This window comes from Cavia porcellus, unplaced genomic scaffold (assembly GCF_034190915.1).
Source record: "Cavia porcellus strain 051 isolate PalLab524CR breed Dunkin Hartley unplaced genomic scaffold, mCavPor4.1 scaffold_28, whole genome shotgun sequence".
NCBI classification, from domain to species: Eukaryota; Metazoa; Chordata; class Mammalia; order Rodentia; family Caviidae; genus Cavia; species Cavia porcellus.
Genome location: NW_026947511.1, coordinates 44,388,476 through 44,410,753, shown reverse-complemented (window position 1 = coordinate 44,410,753; position 22,278 = coordinate 44,388,476). Strand labels below are relative to the sequence as shown.

At 40.1% G+C, this 22,278-nt stretch overlaps 1 protein-coding gene across 4 annotated transcripts in view; it reads left to right on the top strand.

Annotated features, from left to right (window-relative positions):
* Positions 1–22,278, top strand: part of Btbd9 (BTB domain containing 9) — a 376,842-nt gene that overhangs the window by 12,020 nt on the left and 342,544 nt on the right. Inside the window, exon 1 of one of the 4 annotated variants that reach the window (XM_013156629.3) lies at positions 3,030–3,185. The exons of the other annotated variants lie outside the window; for them this stretch is intronic. The gene's annotated coding sequence lies outside the window, so the exon portion shown is untranslated. Of the gene's footprint in view, positions 1–3,029; positions 3,186–22,278 lie in introns of those variants that run through there. 4 annotated transcript variants of the gene reach the window in all.

The following is a 22,278-nucleotide window of genomic DNA, read 5'->3' as shown; positions in this document are numbered from 1 at the left end:
AAAGTTACAGGCTTAGTTCTTTCCCCTTTCTTGGTATGGTTGTGTTATTCATTTGAAATAAATTCATTTGATTTTGTTCATATTTTATATGAGGTTCTCTTTTCTTCTAATTTTGTTGACTTCATTTGTTGTGCTTGAGTTTGTGAAACATTAATACCATTGCAAAAGTTAAACAGGTCTTCTTACAGAAGTGTCACCTCTTTCTTTGTTCTTTCTAGTCTGTTCCAACACACTCCTCTATAGACCATGTATGTATCATGTTCCCATGAGCACACTTTATTGGAAGTTATGTATAATTGAATTGCTGAGCCGAGCAGTATGCTGATCTTCAACTGTGGTAGATAATACGAAGCTGTTTTCTATAGTGTGGCTAAACTGCTGGTGTGGTGTTGCATGCATGTTGTCCCAGTGCTCTAGGAGGCTGAGGCAGTAGGATCACAAGTTTGAGGCTGGGCAGTTTAGTGGTTTAGGGACACTGTATCTCAAGATAAGAAGTAAAAAACAGGCTGGGGAGGTGGCTCAGAGTGAAGGCTCTGGGTTCAACCTCTAGCACCGAAAGCAAAGCAAAGCAAAACACAAACAAAAAACAAACTAAGAAATCTAAACGGTTAGTTTTATTTATTTTGAGCTTTTATTAACAGCATGCACGTTACCTATACTAAGTCTGCTGATGCTCATGTTCCAGGTTTTAGTACCTTGCTAAAAGTTCTGGAGATTAAAAAATCTAGAAATTAATTATACTTTTAAAAAATTATCATTTTGAAAATTTAAAAATAAGGTCAAAAGAACATGCTCTCACCTCACAGTCATCCAGTTTCTTCTAGAGCCACCAGTATTACTTTGGCTCATTAATTTATTCAACAAAGGCTTGTTGAGTGTGTCTTTAATGACAACCGGAGTGCTAGTGTTTGGGGATGGAAAAATGAAAAAAGATACTAAAGTCTGCCTTTCTGGAGCTTCCTTTGTAGTGGGGGAGATTAAAAATAATATTTTCTTGTGTATCTTTTCAGAAAAACAGTATGTATATATGGCATGTGTCACTCACTTGTACTGCATATTGTTCTTGTATCTTGGAGGCTGTTTCTTATCAGCACATTAATGCCTGGAGAGTACTATGCCATGATTTCCTTTGAACAAACTTATTCCAAAATAAGCTAATTTGAATTATAAGAATTTATTTACTAGTTTTATTTGAAACTTTTAATTTAGCTTGTTAGCACCTCTGTTCATATACCACCATGACTTAGGGATCTTCTGGCCTATGTTAAAAATACCTCTGTTAAATCATCTTTGCACTTAGGTATTTTTGAAGCTCTCTCAGATTCTTGGCTAGCTGTTTTGTAGTGGTGGTAATCTCGTGTACCTTTGTGTTGTTTTCATTGATGTCTTTGTTGTTCTGTCACCCTCTCTATTAAATGTTGGGTTACTTAGACATTAAATTATGTTTACTTTATTAACCATTGCCGTAATTGTGTGCCTTGTCTTCTAGCTGGGACCCAGCCAAGGGCGCTGATTGCCTGTTAAGGGTATGGTAAGAGCATGAAATAAGAAACAGAGACAAATTCAGTAATAAATCATGAGTGACTGGGATGTCAGGGTCTCTGGATGGGCCAAGAAGGCGACACTCCATGACAGCCACTATATATTGAGTGTATACAGTGATAGACAGGGCTAGTGAAATATTCAAAGTTGTCAGAAGACTCAGAGGCCTGTCAGACAGCAATTTTGGGATTACTCAAGAGGATGGAGATGATTTTATGCTAAGAAGTATCATGCCTTGGAGTGTTTTTTTAATTTAGTGGTTTTAGTTGTAGTCTAAGTTTGTGGGAGAGGATGGCTCATCCCTAAAGAGTTCATGGGGACTCTCAAATGAATGATTCCAATAATACCAAGCCTCCATTTTATCCCTTAGAGAAGTATGCAAAATTAGCCATTGTGAGGGGCTGGGGGTTTAGCTCAGCGGCATAAGCACCTGCCTGGCAAGCAGGTGGTCGTGAGTTCGATCCCTGGTACCGATAAAAATGAAAAAGACAAAAAAAAATTAGCCATTGTGAATTCGTTGTTTCCAACAGTCTTCAATGGTAATTAAGTTATTATTATTAGTATTATTATTATTTGAGATAGGGTCTTGCTATGCAGTTCAGGCTGGCTTTGAGCTTACTTTGTACCCCAGGCTGGTCTCAAACTTGCAGCAATCCTTCTGCCTCCATCTCCTAAGTGCTGGTTTTGCAGGTGTGAGCCACCACACCCAGCTCAAATTCCTTTGACATTGAAAAATCACGCAATGGGAGTTGTGAGTTCTAAGGTGGAGTAACTGTTTTGCTGCCTCTCCACTTCTCTGTTGTCCACGTTTCTAGGGCCTTCAGTGAATTCTTTACTGCTTACACTTCTTAGGGAATGAAAAACTCCTGAAATCAGTCCCACCTTCTGTTAGCTTGATTACAGCAAGAAGTGTATAGCTACTATGCAGGGGTGATCTCCCTGCTCGGTTGAGGTAGACTGTAGTGTGACACCTGTGGTAAGCATTGACCTAATTCAGGTAGGACTGGGGGGCAGGTGCTCAGATAGCTTCCCTTTCATCCATGAAACGTGTGTTGGCCACTTGGCAGGTTATATAGTAAGTGCGGTAGGTAGAATAATATCAGGTCCATATCCACAAGTAATTTGTTATCTACCGGTGGAGACAGATTTAAATGCAGATGTGTGTAGTGTCCCCTGGTAGAAGCTTTCGCAGAGATATATTTGGAAAACTGTTAGCTTAGAATTTATATGCCAAGGATCCATCTTAGTGTAGTCTGGTGTTGGAGGAAGGCTTCCTAGTGAAGGAGGCGCCTCAGAGGGTTTCATGATAAGGCCTGCCTATGGGGGGTTAGGGGTAGTATGGATTTTAGGCAGAGAGAAGGCAGGATCTGTCAGGGTAACTGTGCTAATTAAGCTTGATAGCTTCAGTGGGTTAAGGGACTCGTGGAGAGGTGATTGGGTCCTTGTGCTGTTTGGAGGTGGGGCTAAGTTGAAGGTGGGTCACTGGGGGTGTGTCTTTGCAGGGCTATGTCCCGGCATTCTTCCTGGTGCTCTGCTCCTGGCCACCTGAAGTGAGCAGCTTTGCTTTGCTGTGCCCTTTGGCCGTGACATTTATTGTCTTGGAGTCAGCTAACTGGAGACTGAATCTTTTGAACCTTGATACCGTGAGTTAGTGTAAACCTCTCCTCCTGCTTGCTTGCTTTCTATTTTGAGACAAGGCCTTGTTAGGTAGCCAAAGCTGACCTTGAACTTGGCGGTGATCCTTCTGCCTCAGCCTCCTGAGTGTTGGGGACTCAGGCATGTACACTAGGTGCCTGCCCTCCTTTAAGCTGTGGTGACAGAAGTGGTAAAGCTGGTCAGTACAGTAACTGTAGCTGCTGTAGCTAGTTTGGTATTCCTGAAGCAGAATGATAGGCAGGGTTTTTTCAGGACGGACGCTGGGCTGGTTAAGGGTTAGTTTAAGGAGTTTCATTTATGGAATTTGATGAATTTGTGTGCTAGCTTGTTAATACAGTTGTTACTGTCATTTGTTAAGCCCTCAGTATGCACCAGGAAGTACTTCAAGGTTTTTGTCATTTAATCCTGTGAGACATTCACAGAAGAAAATATGGAGGTGCGGAGAGCTAAATAGCTTGTTCAAGGTTATTGCTAATGTACGTCTTTAATGTAGAGAGTAGTTCAAAAGTGCAGAAATGTGACTGATTCCAGGACTTTTTAACTAGAGAATCTTTAGAAGAGGGTTAAACAGGGGATTAGTGTAATTGTATCTCCATTTTGGATTGATTGTTCTGAAAAGTGGAGATGGAATTGAGGGGCACAAAATAGGAAGCAGGGAAGTAATTATAAGCTGTTGAAATAGTCCGTTGAAACCTGAACCAGAAGTTACTAAATTGACATAGGAGTGATAAATTAGGGAAATACTTAAGAGGTTAAAAAAAAACCCTGATTATATGTGGTGAGGCCAGGGGGGAATCCAAGGATACTTTCAGGGTGTTAGCATGAATTGACTGTGTGGTGACCCACATGTGAAGAGAAACCACAAAGGAGACTGTTCTACCCCTTGCCCTGGCCAGGAGGGTTCACCTGAGATTCCATCAGCCTGAAGAAGGACAAAGAGCCATGTGAGTGTCCGGCATGTCTTTACCGTCTCAGAAGCATGGGGGCAACACTGCAGAGTTCCACTCTTTGATATATGATGTCGTACAAGGCCAACAAGAAAAGTTATATTTTGTGGGCATGTGCGGGCTGCATAACATATGCTGACTCATAGCAAGTGGAAGGCCTAGGGGGAAAGCCTGAGCCCTGCCTTCTTGAGTGCTGTGACACACAGAGACAGGTAAACATTAAGAAAAGACTAGTTCAGTTTTGGGTCATTGTTTTGAGGTGCCATTGGGGTCATACAGTGGAATCACACTGCAGGCATACTAATCTATACATAGAGAGGTTTGGAAATCACAGTGGTAGGTGGTGGTTGGAATCTGGAGCTAGATAAATACACTCAGCTGGGAGTTACTAGATGGCAGATGAACTCGGGAGGCTAGATGAGCAAACTCACCTGAAAGGCATAAACCTGGGGAAGAGATGGCCAACCTTGTGGAGCTTTTTATGATAAGGGAGGATGAAGTGCCTAGGGAGGATAACAGTGCCTTAGGTTTGCCACAACTGCCCTAGGGAATGGAACTCAAAGAGACAGTGGGGATGGTGACAAAGGCTGTAACTCCACCACTCTGAGAGGCGAGGCCAGGAGAATTGCAAGTTTAAGCTCAGCCTAGATAACTTAGTGACATAATGAGAGCCTGTCTCAAAAAATATTAAAAAAGGGATGGAGCTCGGAGTGAAGGCTCTTGGTTGAATCCTTGTACGATATGCGTGTGCACACATGCACAGAGTAAAAGAGCCCACGAGGCAAAAAGAGCGCCAGGAAGAGGAGTGTCATAGGCCAAGGCAGTAGTTTCTCAAGGGCTTGTTCATGTGCCACATTGTTGTCTTGCACAAATACCCTGGCAGGTAAAGATAGAAGAGTGACATAGGCATTCCAGTTAAGACGTCATGGGTAACCTTACAGTGGTTTTATTGGAGTCATAAGCTTACTGGGAGACTTGCGTACACTGAGGAATGAGTTGGAGGTTGGAAGAAGGAGGCCAGGAAGATAATATGGGAAAACTTGAATAAGAACTAAAAAATGTGGCTGGGGGTGTGGCTCGGTGGAAGAATACTTGTCTAGAGTGTTTGAGGTCCTGGGTTGGATAGCAGCACTACAAAACAAAAATAAATGATGAAGAGCTAGAAAAGGGATTTTAAAATGTGTATGGACCTTAAAGGAGAGAGTTTTGGGCTAAGTCCAGTAAGTTGAAATGCTTGAAACTTTAGGGAGTGTAGACTTAGCCTGTGAGAGTCAGGTGCATCCTCTGTAGCTTCCAGCTGGGTTTTATCCTTGAATCAAATTGGCTCTGATTAGTCATCAGTGCAGTACACGTTAGAAAGTCCTTGCCCAACTGCGTCATCTGGAATTATACTTTGGCAATAACAGTAACAATAGCAGCAGCAACAAAAAGATGGGGTGAGTTGGTGGGCGGAACCTTGGGAAGGAGAAAGCTGTGCATGTGACAGATGGCAGGCACTGTACTGTTCTTCAAGTACTTTATCCTCATCACCACCCGTGGGGCAGTGGACTGTGCCCGTTTTCTAAATGATGGACTAGAGATCCCAGAGCCTCACCTCCTTAGTCTAGGATCTGCTGCTGAACTGCTCTGGCCTTTGACGGAGTCTTTGAGTTTTCTCATCTGTCAATAGCCCTGGATGTGATTTTTAAGTTATTTCCAGCTTTACGTGAATATTTACTAATACTGTCCTTTTTGGGAGCATGAAGAAAGCAAGTAAGAGAATTTTCTCCCTCTGAGTGAATTACTAACTTAATGGTAACACTGTCAGGTTGTTTGGACTAAATAATTTATTTTTCCATCACAAAGTGAGTACCCATTATGTTTGTGGCCTTAAAAGACTAGTGAAAAATAAATCAAGTAAATACACTTGGTGACAGGCCCTCCGTCAGTTGTTACTGATGCTGGGCACATGGCAGATAGCTACCTGCAAGACTGTGTGATAATTTTAAAGTATGTTAGGTTAAGTGCTAAGTATTTTTATTAATTTAGGATGTACTTTGCCATGTGGTGTTTATATATTATAGTATTATTATATTATCATAAATCTTGATTACGGCAACAAAACATATTTACTATGACCAGCTTCACAGCTGGGGTGAAATATTTTATAGCATGTATAATGAGCCACTAGATGATGGTGATTCTCTGTTCACATCTGAAAAATGAGAGTTGGGAAATGAATTAGAAGCCTTAAAAGTCTAATTGTGAAAATTCAGGGAGTGATGTCATGTAGCCTGTGAGTACTTAACTGAGGAGGACGCTAAAGGCAGGTAGAAGATTCTCAAACCTCCTAAGTCCATTTTGGAAAAGACTAAAATAAAACTATAATGCTCATCTGACTGTTAAAATATGCTTTCTACATTAGCAAATGCTAGGCGTTTTAAGATTGAGTATTCTCCCAGATCAGGGGCCGTGTGTTTTAGGTACACGAAGGCCCGGAGGCGTGGGAGGAGATCCTGCTGCCGTGGGACAGCCAGCCACGCACACCCCTGACTTTGCCTCTGTGCTGAGCAAGTGAGGGCTCTCACCTGCACCACAGCTCCGTGCTCCCTTGTTTTTAGGGTGGTGGCCATTCTCCCTTAGCATCCTGTTTGGGAAGGAGGGAGGAGACTATCAGCTGCAATTGACTTCAGGGGATAATGACTCTTTTTCTCATTTACCAGTGAGGCTACTAAAAACCAGCGTGGGGAGCAGACTTGCTGATAGGAGAGACTGAGCTAATGCCCCTCATGCTGCTACGGGGGTGTCTGGCAGGGCTTCTTACAAGTGTAGTCCTGTGTTTTCTGACAAGTTTATATGGAAAGAGAGTGCCCCCAGAACAGCTAGAAATCCTGCTGCCACTGAGTAACGCAGTCCCCATGCAGGCTGTGTCTGCAGGCACAGATAGCAGCCTAGGGGTTCTCTGTATGTAGAAGAGATCTGTTCCCGTTGGCTGGAAAGAGCGTTCTCTCTGAGTTACCTATATTTGTACTCTCTCACCATCTTTCTATTTGCATCTCCGTCCTTTTCATCATATTCTCGTAGAGAATAATGGTGGAAGTTGCTATTATAGTGATAGCAGTGGTACTGTGGAATATTTCTTATATGCCAGGCACCCTACTAATTGCTTTACTTTACCTCATTTAGTTCTACCAAAAGTCCTCTGAGGTAACATTTTATTACCTACAGTTTAAAAGCTAGGTTTAGCAAGAGGTTAAATATCACAAATTATATAGTAGTGAATTGTGGTGTCAAGATATGAATTCAGACAGTGTAACTTCGGATATTCTACTACTGCCTTTCCTAAGAAAATCTCCACAGCAGTGCTGTCCATCAGAAATATAATGAGCTGGGCATGATGGCTCACGCCTGTAATCCCAGCACTGGGGAGGCTGAGGCAGGAGGATCGTTGTGAGTTCGAGACCAGCCTAGGCTACAAAGTGAGCTCAAGGCCAGCCTGAGCTGCATAGTGAGATCCTGTCTGCAAAAAAAGACCAAAGAAAGGAAGAAATATAGTTAGCCACGTATGTATTTTAGAAATCTCCGGTAGTCTCAAAAAAAAAAAAAAAAAAAAACCAAAGAAATAAAGAAATACAATGTTAGCCATGTATGTGTTTCAGAAATCTCCAGTAGCCATGCTGAAGAAAAATGAGGTGAAATTGATTTATAAAGTCTAATGAATTTTATAAAGCTTAATATATCTGAAATATTATTTCAGGGTCTCAGTAAAATTGAGGTTTTTACTTAGTCTGTACTTTGTCTTTGACATACAATGTGTGGTTAGTATCTCCAGCATACGTTAGTTTGGACTAGCCATATTTTAATGCTTGGTGACCACATGTGACGAAGAGCCACTGTTGTGGCCTTTATTGTTTCAAAAGGTCAGTAGAGTTGGTTAAAAGTAGGACTTTGATTAGAGAACCTAAGAGAATGAAACTCTGTGGAAAATCAGATGATACCTGCAAAGGGCAAAAAGGCAGAGTAATCTCTCCCCGCCACCCTCAGGTCAGCCCTGGGGGCAGAGAGAGTAGAGAAGAGTTTGCTTTCCTTTCTCATTGTCCTGAAGTGGATAAGGTGTCCTTTTCTTCCAAAGGGAGATTGTATTTCCCTGAACTGTTAGGCCCTGTAGTTGGTTTCCATAGTATTTCCTTAAGACTCCTTGGGAATAAATAGGCATTTGTAGGCTGGCCATTACAAACTGCAGCATTGTTTCTGTGGAACAGATTTCAGAATTTTAAGATTTATAAATAACTTGCTTTTTGAATGTCATGCTTTATTCATTGTAGGGAGATAATGAGACTGAGGAAGAAACAGGCAGTTACTATTGGTCTTATCATCTAGCCAACTTTTAGTTGGTCTGTAGGGTAACGCTTGTCCCTTTTTCTTTCCCTGCGGCTCTGCTGGGTTCTGCGTCTAGAAAGCTTTCGTCAGTTATTGAATGTTAGTTGAAAAACCGATATTGACAGTGATTTCCTTCTTGAACATCCATCTTTTCTTGGGTGGTAGGTGAAGACTGAACCTAGTGCGTAGCACTGAGTTATGGTTTGAGACCTGCTTATCTACTTGGAGGTACTGGGGATTGGATGCAGAGTCTTCACAATGAGCTTCATCCTTGGCCCTGCTGTTTATTTTTATTGTGAGATAGGGTTGCCCAGGTGTGACTCAAACGTGTGGTCCTCCTGCCTTAGCCTCCCAGAGTGCTGGGAGTACAGTTGTGCACATCTGTGCTGGCTTTATTTTCATTTTGAGATAGTCTTGCTAAGTCACTAAGGTTCCCAGGCTGGGCTTGGACTTGTGATCCTCCTGTTTCAGCCTGCCAAATGTCCGTTTGTTACCACTTTCTTTCCATAGGTCTTGCCCACTGCAAAAGCAACACAAGCTGTCCTAACAACCGAACACTGAGGAGTACAAAGGATAGAGAATCTTGTTCTTCCTTTGTTCTGAAAATATAAACCTGAACTGTCAGCACAACAGTTTTGTATTTTTTAAATGGGAAAGTAGAATGGTGATGTGCCTGAGATTCTAAGAGAACACTCTTACATGTACACTGTGATTAAGGTTAGTTTACATTCCACTGAAAGTATTTACTGAATTGATGACTGAAAAAAAAAAAAAAAACTTGAGCACTAGAGACTTTGAGGAAGGACACCAAGAAAGGCTTTTATAATGCTTTTTATAAGTTTAAAAATACTTGAAAAGAAATGTAAAACATGCAAAGTGTGATAAGGCAATAACCTTGGTTAGTAAAGTAGAAATTAGAAAACCAAATACTTACTGAATATTAGGGGAAGGGAAACTTCTTAATGAAAATGTGATTTAAGTAGGCGGAGACTTTTTTCCTTCTGCAGTCCTAGGGATCAAACCCATGGCCTTGCATAGGCTGTTGGAGACCATTGAGGCTGAGTACTCATGCAGGGATGTAGGGTGGCCCGGGCATGGCTGAACTGAGAAGGAGGAGACACTTCAGAGGGCAAGATAGGGCACAGCTGGGGACACCTGGAGACCCTGGAGACTGTCTGGGTAGTTTTCCTTAATTAGCATCTGTCAGTTGTTCTGAGGGGTCCTTAACCCCGCCCAAGATCCTGCTCAGGTTTCCTGCATTTTCCCTTCAACTTCTTGCTTGTTCTGATTAAATACAGGCTGCCCAGCATCAGTCAGCCGGCCAGCCAGCAGGGTTAGGACGCTGCCGAGGATTTCAGTCCTCCTGCAGCCCTAAAGGTCATGCCTCGTGTCTCATTCCTTTGAGTCTCGCCATGAACTGTTTTGGGGGATCGGGGATCTAGACTCAGACTCCAACAATAGGCAAAGCAGCTGCTTGTCCATTGATCAACACACCCGTTTATCTTTTAATTTTGCCATTTATTTTTAATTAATTTATCTTTTGCAGTACTGGGGACTGAACCCTGGGTCTTCACACTGAGCTGCATTCTCCTTCCCTTTTTAAATTTGGGACTGGGTCGCACTAAGTAAATTGCCCAGGCTGGGACTGAGGCCTTCTTAGACTTTCCCTCACTCCTACCCTTTCCTGGAGTTTATTGTTTTTCACAGTGTGGTACTTGAAGTCCTTTTTTCTGTTTGTATTTAATTAAGTAGATAGAGATTTAGGTCCTTGCTAGATGCCAAGCATGTACACATATGTATGTATAGTCTCACATGTCTATACATACTTGTGTTTACAAAACTGAGTCATTGTATTGAGGCTTGCTTATATTTTGTGCTGTACTTTGGAGCTTAGGTTTAATTCCATGCTTATCAATGGCTGCATTATACGGATGTATTATAATTTATTTTGCACTCACTGTTGTGGTGGACATTTCATTCCCCCAGCTTTTTAAAACAATTATCAATGCTGTAATAAATAATAGCCTGATATGTATATTCTTAGAAGCACAGTTGCTAGGCTATAGAAAATATATTTTTAAAATTGGTAACATCTGCAGGAATGACCTCCAAAAAGCCGAATGAGTTTATACTTCCAATAACATGAGAATACCATTTTTTACATTCATGACTTAAAATTGTGGGTTTTTAAAAATATATATATATATTTCTTCAAAAACTACAGAATGTAGCCTGAGTCCTTACCTCCTTTATTAAGGTAGAGACTGGGTCTTATTTAGGGACTCGAAATGATTTGCCAAGACGTTAGGAGCGGGACTGTGAGCCCTTCCCAGTTTGTGATCTTTGTTCCTTTCAAGGCATCTTAGTTTAGATTTATTTTACATTGCAAGGTTCCATCAGTGTTTTATGTATTTCTATCTTTTCTGTTGTTACTAAAAACAAATTCCTTTTGGATCTCACATTTTCCCTTAGTGCCACCCACTTTTCTGCTCTTGCCATGTTGTCTGCATGGAGTATTTTTCATTTAATAACCTTAAAAATCTACCTTACTCCTTTATCTAAACCCCACCTGTTCCACCAGATATTTGGGTTACTTTATTCATGGCTATAGCAAAGAGAATATTGTGTGATTCTTTTATCAGCAACAGCTGATTTCACCTTATTTGCCAAGTACACAAGCTGCTTCATCTATAAACCCTGAGAAGAAAACAGACTACAGGCCTTTGTCTATTACAGCCTTTCTTTCAGCCACACTTGAGATAGTTTTGTGTTTGTCGGTGATGCTTATCAGGGAAATGAGGTCTAATGTAGTGGCATTTAAAATTTTTATTAACCACAACTTATTTTCCTCTTAGAAATGACCTTCAAAAGGTTTTCTGTTTGCATGGGGTAGGTTTTCTTTTCCTGTGTCAATGTATTTTATTTGTATGATGCCTGCTGTGTAAGCTGCTCTTGTAAAAGCATGGTTCTACTGTCCTTTGCTGTGAGTATTTGTGTCAGTCACAGCCCAAGTTGGTGCTGTAGCTGAGTGGTCACATACAAGATGATTTTATGTAAAGATCAACTGATGAAATTCTATGTTTGAATTAAATTTGGTGCATAAACATTCAAAACCAGGAATAGCAGTCTAATCATAAGCTCATCAATTATTCAGCAGTGTCTTGGTAGTGTGTGTTAGTGCGTGGAATGCAGAAGACCTCGCCACTATTCTTTACAATTTTTGTTGTAAAACAAAAGGAGAAGGGGCTGGGGATTTAGCACAGTGGCATAAGCACCTGCCTTGTAAGCAAGCGGTCCTAAGTCGATCCCTGGTACCGATAAAAATGAAAAAGACAAAAAACAAACAAACAAACAAAAAAACAAAAGGAGAAACATATTACTCTTTTTTAAAAATGGATTTTATTCTTCCACAGTATGAGTAAAGTTTGTAAATTTATACTGGAAGACAGTGAAAGGAAGACCACATTTTACTTATTCATTGATTCCTGGAAGTTTAGGAATAAGTGTAAATTTGAAGCATGAAATGGTGATAGTTCTGTAGGAAAAATCCATTTTGTTTATCTTAGGAGACGTGAACTTCTTGGACTTGGTGACCTTTTGCCCCAGGTTTTCTGTTTCTAAGGTGAAAGTTGTTGACCTGGCCTGTGTCTGTCACTCATTCTTACCTTTACCCTATTTTCACTTTGAGAAGAGGTCTTGGTCACATCAGTGGCTACCTAGCTAGTTAAGTCAGTGACTCATTTTGATTAGTAACTTCCAGGTTACATGAGGGTAATTATCTGAGTTTTGTCTGTTTTTTTTTAATCACAGTAGAGAATGTTGTGTTAGAGTTAAATACAGGACTCATTAAAAAGATAATTTATAGAGGGAAAAAACAGATTAGTGTAATTTATGAACTTTTTTTAGATTATATTTAGAATGGCATAAACTTGTAAATCATGATTTTAATATGAACTGATTTCTCAGAGTTGATCTTTTTTATTTTACACTTTCACAGAAAAGAGCCAAGGTATTGGGGTTTAACAAATTGCAATCAAAGAATGCACAGTACAACATTGTTATAGCATTGTACAAATGAAAAGCCAATTTCCTTTATGCAGACAATAATGCAGATGTTCACAGTAGCTTTGCTATGAAGAAATTAAATTGCCACAATTGATGATTCCATTGCTTTAATGGGAGTTCATGCTGTAATAACCTTTATTAATTAGGAAAATATCATATAAGTTAGATTGGGCAAGAATATTATAGACGCATAAGTTGTTGCTAAAGAAATTAAAAAGAAATGGTGTGACCTATATTTTCAAATATTATTACAACTACTAACGTCCATTCCCATCACGGCTTCCTTGTTTTGTGGCTCTAGCTAAATATATTTTTTTGCTTTGAGCATACAGATCATGTAGTTTTCAGGGAGTTTGGGACCAGAAGGCTGAGAGCCTCAAAAGGAGAGTAGTGTAAACTGTAAATTGATAGCTACTTCCGAGAGCTGCAGTCTTTGTCTACCAAAGTCATCACGTTATGGAAACTTGACTTACAATTCACACACGCAGCAAGCAAAAGCTGGAAGCCTGAGGGAAGGTTGGTGGCTGGATGATGGAAGCACTCAGTTTATAAGCACTTAGACTGAGAAAATCTGGTAAATGTTTGCATCTAACCTCTTTGCCAAACATGTTTCGAAGAAGATACTTTGTAAGGAAGAAAGCAGGAGCAACAGTAGGCTTCCATGCTGGGGAGGAACTTTACCATAGATTGTTAGCAATGGACTGAGGGTGTTTTGCTCAAGTCCCATAGAAACGGGTTTTCAAACTGCAGTTCCCTGGATGTTAGGGGCTTAGAGCTTTTAGCGTCAGAGACTGTTGACTCTTTATGTTGCTACTCTGAGATCTGAGGGCCAGCTTTCAGTGTAACCTTGCATGTTAGCAACTTGGTAGCTCTCAGCCAATTCAGTAACCAATTGGTGGCCTTCTAGAACCTGGCCAACAGCTTCTGGTGTCTCTTTCAGGTTCCTCCACAGGTCTTTGCAGGTCTGCTGTTCCTATCTCTTTAATTCCTCCCCACTGTCAGTTCCGTGCTGCTCTCTGGAGCATTGTAGCAGTCCTCTGGCTCCTAACCACACTCCAGGCTAGTGGCCCTCGGAGTTATCAACTCTTTTTTAGTGCAACCATCTCAGACCACTGTACCTGGGTGAAAGGCATGGGTCAGGAGTAAAGCTCCCTGAACAAGTAAAGCTCCCTTATGGGTGGGGGCATGGTGCAGCACAGGAGAGGACCATCTTACAGTGGCCCAAGGACAGTGAAGGTAACACCGCTTATATAGAGAAAGGTGGGCTGTGTGTGTGCAGTGTCCTGTACTGATGAACATTTAAAATTGGACCTTTGGAGTGGTGGTGCAGGGGACAGTTATCTGGAAAGGCTGTGGGGCAGTCATCTTTGTGATCATTGGCCATCAGTGGCTGTTGTACCTGAAGGTTCCCATACATGGTGTCGCTGTGGCTGGAGCAGAGTTCTCTCAAGCAGCGTAGGGGTCTAGAACAGCTTCATCTGTCATGATGACATCCTGCTAAACTGCTGGGAGATACAGCTGCTTTATTGATAGCTGTACTGTTTCCATGGAAGCCGTGGGGGCCAACATTATACTTCTAAAGGGTGTTTCTAGGGGTAGCAGCGGTGTTGATCATGACTCATTAGGGTTTGGAGGATTTGGGGGATAACCACAGCCCTAATCTGACTGTGATCTCTGTGCTGTCAGGTGTGGTCCTTGGGCTGCTTTTTAGGGAGGTGTAGTAGAGGCAGCAGCCAAGGGACTGCAAGGCCACCAGCCCAGCCACATCCCTGTCGGGGTCACAGAAGACGTTGGCGGCTTAGCAGTGGTAGCCAAGGCAGCTGCAGAGGTGGCTGGAAGGCACCAGAGCCAGGCAACACCCTCCCTCTCGCCCTGGAGTGAGTGTTGGGTTGGGGGGGATGTGATGAATGTCCAAGGGAAAGAGAAAGAAGCCAGGAGTCTCATTGTTCTGTCTCCCAATGAAGCTCATTTGGGCCATTTGAAACTACTTTGTTCAAGGATATCCTATTTGCATGTTTTTTGTTTGTTTGAAGGAAAAGTTGTAATTAGAAGCGGGACCCAGAAAGGCTTGAATTTAATAGAAAATAAAAACAATACTGCACGTTATAAATTGGGTTCTTTATTTCTCTTTTGGCCTTGGCAGTCTTAGGTATTTTGTGATTGAAAAATGAATCAGTAGCTTGTCTTAGTCACCACAGAACCAGCTATCATTGCCAACGTGAGCCTGGAGCATTGCCTAGCCCAGAACATTTTTCAGAAGTGGCCTAAGGCCACTGATGGGCCCTGATTAAAAACCAAAATTGGCAAATAACAGGCAATCTCCATAGTCTTTCATTTATACATATCCTTTGCCAGCTTATTAATAATCAAGTGAAGCATTAAGGGTATGCAAAACGTGGCATTCATAAAGCTACATTAGCATAATGTTGTGAGAGTGTATAAATAATTCTGATTATTGTTCTAGGTCTGCCTCCGCTTTACCATGTAACATTACAAAGCTCCTATCTCATTTACTTATGTTTTTGGAAAGACCTATCAGTATATATTGAGTTGAACTTTTCAGCTGTTCCTAGTTTTTTTAAACTATAAATTACTAGTGTTACTTGAATTTGTTACAGATTGTTCAGTGAACCCATTTGAATGTATTGATACATATTTATGTCAATAGTCTTATTCTGTAATTTCTAGTAACTGGGCTTTGTGTTATAGATTGAATATGAATTATCCTTCTTATAATGAGTGAAACAAATGTGCATGTAAGAGATGACTTGAAAAACAGCACTTTGTTCTCATCACCAGTGGCATATTTTACCTGGTCTGAATAGGGTATATTAGTATTTTAGAACTGGTGGCCTGAGGAACTAATTGGTAGATCAAAAGTCATAGTAAGAATAATTTGTGTTTTCTCTCATGTCACTACGGCATAGCTCTTCTAAGTTCGGGACATTGGCAGACTATTTATCAGCTGTGTCTTTGGTTAAGTTATTTGATCTTGCGTGTATATCAGTTTCTCATCTGTAAAGCAGAAAGTTAAAAAGTACAATACCTACCTAGTAAAGTTCTCTGAATATTGTATAATATGTAAAAAGTACTCTACACAGTGCCTTGCTTATATTGTTTTCGATTAGTAGTAGATACTCATTTTTTTTAAAATTTTAGTTTATGTTTTGAGATGGTGTTGCACTTTGTTTTCCAGGCTGGTTCAGCTCCTAAGTACAAATAAATGCTTTTGTGTCCAGCTAAGAGCCACTTTTTTCCTCCGTTCAGTATTGAGGATTGTATACTGCATTTTCACCTACCGTGAGGTGCACTCATTCCTTAGTCATTTTCCTTGAGAAGGACTTTCTGGTTCCTACTACAAGATGTTTATTTGTTATCAAAATGTAATTTTTATTTTAAGTTTGTTTTGGTTTAAAACAAATACTCAAATGTTTTAGTGCCTTTTAATAATTATAGTTTATGTTTCAGATGACCTTGATCATCTCAGATTTTGGGGATACCACCTGATAAAATCTGAATTCCAGAGTTGTTTGGCTGTTTTCTTACTTGCTTGTTCTAACCATGTAGTTTCCTTGTAGGAACATTTTAAATCCATTTGTCATTTCCTGAGTGACAATTTAATTAAAACATTTGGAACATTTGGAAAATTCACTTAAGCAGGCACATATAAACTTACTACTTTCCATGAACAAGTAAAGACATTACCTTTAGCACTACCTATTTGTGGAATTCCCATTATTTATCCTATGTGACAGACTGTTTTTGGAATGCTGATCATGAGAGGAAGGCAGTGAAGTATAATGTTTTATAGTTTTCCTTGGTTAAAAATAGGTATCAATAGAAATGTCAATGTTTTCTTCCCAGATCCTTGTGGGAAGAAATACACAATTTTGTATTTTGTGGTCTCTAGGAACTAAGCACCCTGATTTGGAGGTTAGTAGCCAGTTGTAATATTTGAATATTGTATTAAATTTTACTCTGATAAAAGAATAAAAAACAAGTGTGATTTTCAGAGTTCCTGGTCATATAATATTCTGGTAAGCATCCCTAGTTTTAGTAGGTACTTATGGAAGTGTTTGACTTTCTAAAAACCATAAAATCATAGCCCACTAATTCTAAAGCTAATGTTATCCTACCTCTCTCAATAGACAATGAATTTTTCAAAGGTAAAAGCTTTCTTAATCTTTGTGTTTTCTGTCATCTGGCACTGGGCCTGTATTATGAAGATGGCTCAGTAAATCTGTTGTCAATCATAATGGTGTGATCTGTATCTCACTAGATTGAAGAATGAAATTGGAGACTAAGGGAGTAGAGAGGAGGAATCTTTATTAAGAGAAAATAGCTTCCAGTAATGGGAAGGGGGACCCAAAAGTGGGTTGCCATGGGAACTTCTTGACCCTGGCCTCGTACCACTCTGAGTCAGACTAAGACCAGCCTACAGAACTAAAGCGAGTTTACTTAAACTAGGAACGGCTGTGAGGAGTGAGCTTGGAGCACGCCCGTGTCTACAGGTACTTTTGGCCTCTGTCCTATCCCAGTGGCATATTAGAACAGCAAAGTGAGAAGGAAGGCCATTTTCCAGGTAGGCAGGAGCAGAAGTTGTCCTAGTGGTCATCCATCACTGGTCATTTCCTCCCTCACTATATCCCAGAGCTTAATTATCCATCTGCTTCTCACTAGCTTTGACCTTGAGCAGTTTATCCGACTCAGGCCCGATCATCCTGACTTTATCTTGAGCCCAGGGCCTCTCCTGCTTGCTTGCTGTCTTCTGCGTAACTTGCCTGTCTATAGTAGAATGAATTCGAGATAGATTCAGAAACTAGTTTATTGTTTGGCAAAAAAGTGGAAAATCAATATGGTAATTGATAAATGGAGTTCCATGCCCTCATGATAAAATAATCTTGTGGACATGATAGTCTTTTCCAGAGAAAAAGCTGTGTCAGAAGTCCTTCCATGTGAACCTCAGCTGTGTCCCTCACAGCAACATTTACTGCCCAAGTGAGGATATTTTTTTGCAAGGGTTACAGAATATCAGAATCAAGGTTGTATCTACCAGTGTGGTCAGTCTTCACCTTTTTATTCAGACTTTCAGATAATAAGTGTAGAATATATATCAAAAGAAATGAGGTATCCTTACTATGAGAAAGTGGAATGTGGCTTTTTTTCTGAGTGTTTAAGATGCAATAGGACACCATCTATCTCCCCAAGCGATACTAATTTAAAGTTTAAGGAATACTCCTTCAAATTACACACCACATGGGTACCAAGAGCAGAAAGAAATTGCTAAACCATATGCTTGTAAATGCCATCTCTTTCCTCAAGAGAAAGATCATTTATATATTGCAATTAAAGAGCAGAAGGTCTTTTTTCCCCATAAAGGCCTTACAGTCAGGAAATGCACAGGGCTGAGAGGGCTTCCCAGGGGAGATGCAGGCGCACTTCAAGGACTTCACCTAGTGGACTTTTGTTCATCAAATATTTCCTGATTAAACCCTAGAGAATAAACTTTAATTCTGAAGAATGTAGTTAGCCCTTGTTACGGTACAGTTTGTCATCGGTTCTGCTGAAAGTGAGCTTTAAATCAAGAACTGATTCTTAGGTCAACTTGGTTTTTTCCTCTGAGGGAGGCAGTTGTAACATTACAGCGTTATGAGCTACATATGGTGTTCACTTTATTGATGGACATTGTTTATTATTTTGGTTAGAACAAATGGCTGTGGGTTTCTTATTGCATAATAAATAGGCAGTAGCCCTCTTATTTTTAGTACTGCTGCTTTAGTGATTTTTGTTTTTTGTTTTGATGCAATTGAATTAATGAAAGTTAACCAAGAAAAGCAGTATAGTTTCTTTACTGTTTATGGTACATAAATCTGTACAAGGACCCATTTCTCTCAGCTGATAATTGTATTGGGTACCATTTTCTAGTTGAGATATTCCTGTCCCCTCTTAGACTAAGTCCTGGCTTGCCCTGTCTTCCTGCACTTCTTCCTCTCTCCTTGTGGGAACCGTTGGAGCGATTGGGTTAGACCCTTGCCTTATCTTGTGGAAATCAGCAAGTTTGGGCTCCATGACTGTTAAAGGAATAAGTGTCAGAGCACTTGCCCTCGGAGAAAATCTGCCTTGAGGCTGGAAAAGTCCCTCTGAAAATCTCTTAGGTAGGTACCCAAAGGTGGGATGGATCAGGCAGTGTGTCCTTGAAGGCAGTGCTGCCCAGGTGTCTGGTGCACCTGTGTTAGTGTAATGAACTTTTTTTTCTTTTTTCTTTTGGCCTGTCTTGTGATGTGCTTTTTTCCTTGCCTTCAAGTTGTTGATTTTCATCTTTAGAGTTAATATATGGTTCTTTTATTAGTTACCTTTCTCCTTGCTGAGACAAAATACCTGACAGACAAAATTAAAGGGGGAAAGGCTTATTTACTTATTTATTTTGGTGTTGGTAATCAAACTCATGACCTTGCACTTGGCAGGCGCTGTGCCGCTGAGCCTTGGCAAATTTTGTATTTTGTGTGATTATTGAGTTTATGTTTTCAAGATGCTAGCCAACATTTTAAAAAATCCATGTTTTCCCCTATTGGATTAAAAAACACTACACCTATGCATTTATTTCTGCGTTAATATGTCCTAACAAGCTATTTCTCTTATGTGACATTTCAATGCTTTGGTTTGTGATTTGCTTTTTTTTTTTTTTTTAATCTGTTAAGCTGTTCCCTTTGAGTGCTTCTCTTTTTCAGTATGTATTCAAGATTATATATATATTCTTCCATTTGAAATCTCTTACCTCAGTTCATTTTAAAGAGTCCACTGTGGTTCTGATCAGGATTATGTTTAATTCATGGATTAATTAGCACTGTTTCTCAGCTTTAAAAAACCGTTTTAATAAGGGGCAAGGCTGTAGCTCATTGAGTGGTACAGCCTTTGCCTAGCTGTGCTTGAGGCTCTGGTTTCGTTATCTGGCATTTTAAAAACACAACAAAATAAAAACAGAAACCTCAGGATCAATGTAAAATTCTTATTATTAATTAATTTTCTAATATGTGTGTCCATTTGACAATTTTTAAACTGCGATTGTCCAAAATATTTTGTTGAGTTTTGCTCTCTGAAGTTTCTATCATGTAACGTTGTTAGGTTCACTGTGTAATACTGTAAAGTTTTTTAAGTCCTTCAGTGGGATTTTATAATTTGCATTACATATCCCGTGAGTTTGTTTCTAAGCCTTGCATATATTTTGCAGTTATAATTTTCAAATCTTTTCCCTCATATTTTGGTTGCTTTGGCATGGAAGAATGCTGTATATTTTCATATAATTATATTACATGGTCCCTTTAGTGAACCTTTCTTACATTCTTTATATTCTCTAATTTTTTTTTCTTAAGAAATTTTCATTTGGATAATCGGCCTCTGTAAATATTACTTTACATCTTTGTTTCTTTAATTTGGTCTCCTTATTTGTATTGTATTTTGCTCCTGAAAATGTTAATAGTAATGAGTAGACATCCTTATCTTTTCTTTTTTTTTGGTACCAGGGATTGAACTCACTATGTCGCACTTGCCAGTCAGGTGCTTGTGCCACTGAATTATATCTCCAACCCTAGACATACTAATCTCAGAATGCTTCTTGTGTTTTATTAACCCTGTCCTTACATCTTTTAGGCTGTATATGTATATATCAAATTATTGAGATACTCTTTTATTCCTAGTCATTTAAAACTTTGTAAACTTGTAACTGTTTTTGAAATACTTTAGCTCTATTGAGTAATTACATGAATTTTTCTTTTTGGCCTTTTAATTCCAGGAGTTATTGTTTCTTATATTCATCGGTCCTTTTTTTCGTGTGTGTGACTATTGGACCCAGGGCCATAGTCGTGCTAGTAAGCACAGAAGTACAGTCATAGCCGCTCATCTCTCGCTGAAATTCATCATCTTTGTTATGAGTCCCTTTTTTGGTAACAGGGATTGAACTCATAACCTTGCGCTTTGCCAGGCAGACACACGTGTGTCACTGACCTAAATCCCCAACCCTATGAGTCCTTCTTCTTAATTCTGTTGCCTAATATTGTATGTTGGATATTTTTTCATTAATATTAGTTTTTGAGTGTTTGAGTATAGTCATACCTTCATGTCAAAGTTATGTCGACTTCAGAGACAGGCATGGTGGCATATGCCTATAATCCGAGCACTTGGGAGGCTGAGGCAAGAGGACACTGGGAGTTTGCGGGCAACCTGGGCTGCATAGTGAGTTCCAGCTTAGACAATATAGTGAGACCCTATCTCAAAAACAAAACAAAACCCCCTAAAATCAAATAAAAACAAAAGTTATATTGACTTTGTAAGATGAAGTAGAAAACTTCTTCCTATACACTCAAGAACAATAACTAACATTGGAGTGATCTTCAAAGTTTGAAGAATCCTGTCCATAGCACTGTGTGGCGTAATGAGAGCCTAGGATTTAGGAGTCCACTGGGTCGTTGGAGTATGTTGTTGTTAGTGTTTTGTTAAGGACCCTTCTCACTTACCCAAATAGGTTTATACATGATGTGCACATTAGGTAGATAGACTTTTTCTTCTGTGCTTTTTATGACATTATGAGATCTTCTCATTTTTGGAGCGACGCAGAAGAGAGTTAACAGAGTAAGAATGAACTGGTCATCATTGGAAAGGCTTCATTGCAAGGTTGGCCCTTGATTGGCATCTGGGGATTCCAGTCAAGGAGGGGTTCCTTGATGAGAGGGCTGCATTATGGCTAAGCTGCACAACAGTTTTCCTTCTGAGATGCTGAAATTTGGGTCCATTCCAGGCAGGAGCTACCTAGATGGAAAGCCCCTATTACACATTCTGAGTGTTGAGTCTCTTCATGGGCTTCCTGTGCTGTCAAAACTCGTGATGTGGGCTTTCTTTGGCTTGTTTTCCTTGAGCTTTGTCTCCCATTTTTAAAATTTCTTTCCTTTGCTGATTTTGCTTTGTGTACTTTTGCCATAGTAAATCACATCTATGAATAGAAATGTGTGACAGAAAATATCATGAAAGTTTTAATTTTTAAAATTTATTGCTGAACCTGGTGGCGCACTCCTGTAATCCCAGCGCTCAGGAGACTGAGGCAGGAGGATCATTGCAAGTTTGAGACTGGCCTGGGCTACAGGGTGAGCTCAAGGCCAGTCTGAGCCCAAGGCCAGTCTGCACTGTGTAGCAAGACCCTGTCTTAAAAAAAGACAAAAAGGATTTGTTACAGTAAAAGATCACATTGCCTTTAATTCTTTTCAAAATATTCCCCATTTCCTGGAGCACAGTTATATTATCATTCTTGCCACTTCCTGAAATGGTTGCATCTTTGTGAGTGTTTTTAGTTGCTGTCATGATTCCCTGTGTCTTAAATAGATTCAGAACTTTAACTTCCTGGTCATTCTGGCTTGGGGAGGAGCCCGCAATTGCACAGCGCCAGATCCCCGGAGAAGGTGGATGAGGACACAATGTGGTGTTTTGTGAGCTCACCTTTACTGGGCGGCACTCAGCAGCAGCATTCCCTGTATTTCTGATCAGACTTTATACAGACCCAAGAGGACTTCCAGAATTGCTTCAGAAAGTTGCAAGATTGATAATTGTGTTTGAAATGAGGGTTTTGGAGGAGATTAATGGTAATATGTCTTTTATGATAATTTTTAAGAATTTTAGGCATGCATCTTATATTTTGATCATACCTTGTGACTATATACTGAAC